Raw genomic sequence first — 4262 nt, forward strand, 5'->3', positions numbered from 1 at the left:
CTGGCAGCTCTGGCTGCGCTGAACAGGCGGGAGACTCCTGCAGCGCTGTGTCGGAGGAAGGCTCTGGCTGCGCTGAACAGGCGGGAGACTCCGGCAGCGCCGGAGATGAGGAAAGCTCTAACAGCGCTAGATAGGCGGGAGACTCCGGCAGCGCAGGAGAGGAGAAAGGCTCCGACAGCGCTGGAGAAGCGAGGCGCACTGTAGGCCTGATGCGTGATGCTGGTACTGGTGGTACTGGACCGAGGACACGCACCGGAAGCCTGGTGCGGGGAGCTGCTACCGGAGGGCTGGGGTGTGGAGGTGGTACTGGATAGACCGGACCGTGCAGGCGCACTGGAGCTCTTGAGCACCGAGCCTGCCCAACCTTACCTGGCTCGATGCCCACTCTAGCCCGGCCGATACGAGGAGCTGGAATATACCGAACCGGGCTGTGCACCCGCACTGGAGACACCGTGCGCTCCACAGCATAACACGGTGCCTGCCCGGTCTCTCCAGCCCCGGTAAGCACAGGGAGTTTGCGCAGGTCTCCTACCTGGCATAGCCATACTCCCTGTGAGCCCCCCAAGAAATTTTTGGGGCTGACTCTCGGGCTTCCATCCGCTCTGCCGTGCTAGCTCCTCATAATGCCGCCTCTCTGCTTTTGCTGCCTCCAGCTCGGCTTTGGGGCGACAATAATCTCCAGGCTGATCCCAGGGTCCTTTACCGTCCAGTACGTCCTCCCATGTCCATTTCTCCAGGTAGTGCAGCCTCTCCCACTGCAGCTGCTGCTCCTGCTGTTGCTGCCTCTGTTGCCTCTGTTGCCTCTGTTCCTGCTGCTCCTTTGGGCGGCTACACTCCCCTGGTTTAGCCCAGGGTCCTCTCCCGTCGAAGATCTCCTCCCATGACCAGAAATCCTTGTTGAGCATCTCCTTTTCGGCTGCTCCTGCCTGTTGACACGCCGCTTGGTCCGTTGGTGGTGGGTAATTCTGTAACGGTTTTCTAGTGGTGATGAAGGAGAGTCGGACCAAACTGCAGCGTGTCGATTGCGATCCATGTTTAATACAACAAAGAAACACGAACACTACACAAAACAATAAACGAAACCGAAACAGCCTATCTGGTGCAAACTAACAGAGAGTACACATAGGACACTAAGGACAATCACCCACGACAAACTCAAAGAATATGGCTGCCTAAATATGGTTCCCAATCAGAGACAACGATAAGCACCTGCCTCTGATTGAGAACCACTCCAGACAGCCATAGACTTTGCTAGACAACCCACTAAGCTACAATCCCAATACCACCACCAAAACCCCAAGACAAACACACCACAATTACAAAAAACCCATGCCACACCCTGGCCTGACCAAATACATAAAGATAAACACAAAATACTTTGACCAGGGCGTGACACTCTGGTGACTGCGAAGTGTGAAATTTAATCAATACGGCTGCATTTTCGGCATGTCAGACAAAATTATGATGCTAGCGTGCTAAAATATATATATTTACAAGTAGATGACATTGATTTTAGCATTGGCAAAGTGGCTTAGTCTTGTAGTGAAGAGCCTGTAAAATGTAGCTAGCTTCATTAACATATTTTTGGGAATTCTGAAATGTATTGGAATAAATGACCAAACTGTAAAACTAGCTAGCCAGCTATGGGTAACTGTAGCTAGTTTCCTGACAGGAGTGCTAGCTAGCTACATTAGCTTGCTAAGTACATTAATAGCTTTAGGTTGGTTGTTTTTAGCGCAACTTCATTGTTTTCTACCAAGAATGCTGCCTCTCCGATCATCACTCTCCCTCGCATGGGCAAGAGACATTTAAGGTACACTTGGATGTGACGATGTAAAACGTCATTCAAGGGCTGAGGGTTTAGGGCCGAGGGCTGTCCACTTTGAGTTTGGACTGCAGCCAATGTTGCCCGTATGACCTTTATAACAAGCATGTGATCAAAGGTCATGAACTTTCGACAGCAGTTGACTGGAAATTTCTGCAGTTGCTTCCACACCAACTGCAACTTGAATTCGGAACCAAAGCATTGTGGGAGACAACCTTTTTATGTTTGTTTTTTTAAACGCAAAAGGCACTACAAGCTAATAAATGGTTGATTTCACCACCTATCATTGGTTATTATCAATGCATGTTTAGTGTTTTGGGTCTATGACTATTTAGAGCTTAAATACATATTTATCCTTACAATCTAATTACATTGGCCTACATATGCTGCAAATTTCTAACATAAATAAATGCAATATCCAGTTTGCAACAACATAGCTAATGTATTTATCTAGATGTTACTGTAATGTTTTGTCCCATGTTATAGCCTACACTTTGTCTTGTCTATAATATTGTTCCACAAACAAATTCAAATTTGTTGATCGTTTATTTTATGTGAATAAAATGTAATACATATTGTAGGCTACATGTGTTATTGTAGTGGATTTCTACACTTGCAATTTTGGAGAATTAATCTGTGTCTGGGGAACTGTCCCTTAATGAGCAAGTACCCCAGACACCAGTTGTGGAGTCAATACCAAGCGTTTTTGACTGCTTAGCATATTGCTTGGAATATTGTTTACCCAGTAACTTATGTGAACTGATGTACATGTATTGTCTAATACTTTTCTGCACAGTGAGTGTTTTGTCCTTGTGATTGAATCAAAAAACAGTTGAGAATTAAAGAAATACACTGCAGGCTGTAGTGATGCTGACATGCAATCAATTACTATACAGTAAGAATCTTTGTGGACTGCATTTAATCACATCTATTACAATTCCATGTTGCACAATCACAAATAATAATGAGGAAGGTACAAGGGCATGAAGTAATGGCAAACAACAGAGCATAGCCCATAGGCTGCAAAACACCTATATGTTCTCGTTCTAGTAGCCTATGTACTAACTACCAGGTTATATTTTGAGAAACCATCACAAAAATACAAAACAAGTCTCGTGAATGTTAGAAAGAGCTTGGACTGGTATATTATTTCCTTATCATCAGGATATTAATTCCTTGGAACATGTTGATAATGTTCTGCTTTGTGTAGGAAAGGTGAATTTTCGATACCCTCAACTTCATCGGCAATAACAAAGACGAATGCCAATGTGTGCCATTTTCGTCTGTCCTAGAAACAGCAGAAGTTGTCTGACTTGCTATCGGGCAGATGTACCTCCCTCCACTTTATTCGTTGACTTCTGTCTACCGTCGGCTACTTTCGCCTTACCACTCAAACGTGTGTCCGTTATTTTGAAGGATTCCAAAAATCTTTGACCCAGACGTGCTTAGTTATTCTTGCCTGCTTCTCAAGGTCGTCACTAGATAACACAGCCACTGTCATAAACCTCACCTTTTTCTACAATTTATATTTTTAAAACCTTAACTACACTGCTAACCTAATAACCTAAAAAGTTAATTTTTGTTTTCATTAATTTTTACGGTATATCCAATGTTTACTTTGTAGCTGTGCTAGCTGATGGAATCTTCTTCACACAGCCAAATCAGGGACGGAAGAGGAAGCGAGACATCCCACTCCCTAAGCTTTTGTGCTGAACCCACTAAGGTGTTTCAGATGCCAAGCTTATGGTCATGTTGCATCAGTGTGTAGGAGGGAGATTCTGAGATGTGACAAGTGTGCAGTAGGGCATGGGACAAAGGAATGTGTAGTATTGGTGGGAAAAACAGTGTCAATTGTGGTGGTGTCCATGTTGCTGGGGATCAGAAGTGCCTGGTGCGAGAGAGTCAGGTTGAGGTTGCCAGGGTCAGAGTAGAACAGAAGGTGTCGTATGCTGAGAAAGTGAAGAGAGTAGAGGATGATGGATCAAGGGTGAGTAGTAGCCCTAAGCCAATACAGAGTGATAGGAATGTGTGCTTTAAGGTTGGCTTCTTAGCATTCATTTCCAACTGTACTGCAGAAATGGAATGTAAAATCAGAGAAAATAGATGTTTTAGTGGCAGCTGCAGAGAAGTACTTAGGTATATGGGGTTTTACTGCAGAAGGGTTACAAGGTGTGCTGAACAAAGAGGCCTGTCCTCCCAGGCAGTAGGCCTGGTGTAGAACTAGTTAAGGTCAAGGTAGTGAAATGGGGTGATACCTTGTTTTTTTGTAGTATTGGTATATACAGTAGGTGTAGGGTTAGTTGGTAGTGTATTATTTTTCTTCCTTTTCCCCCTTTTTTATTTTTGTATCACAAAATGTAACGTGATCGACCACACACGACCGCACAGTAGGTGACCTCATGCGCAAACAAAATGTGCGAACGCCACATAATACCAA

This window comes from Oncorhynchus tshawytscha, linkage group LG04 (genome assembly GCF_018296145.1).
Source record: "Oncorhynchus tshawytscha isolate Ot180627B linkage group LG04, Otsh_v2.0, whole genome shotgun sequence".
Lineage (NCBI taxonomy): Eukaryota > Metazoa > Chordata > Actinopteri > Salmoniformes > Salmonidae > Oncorhynchus > Oncorhynchus tshawytscha.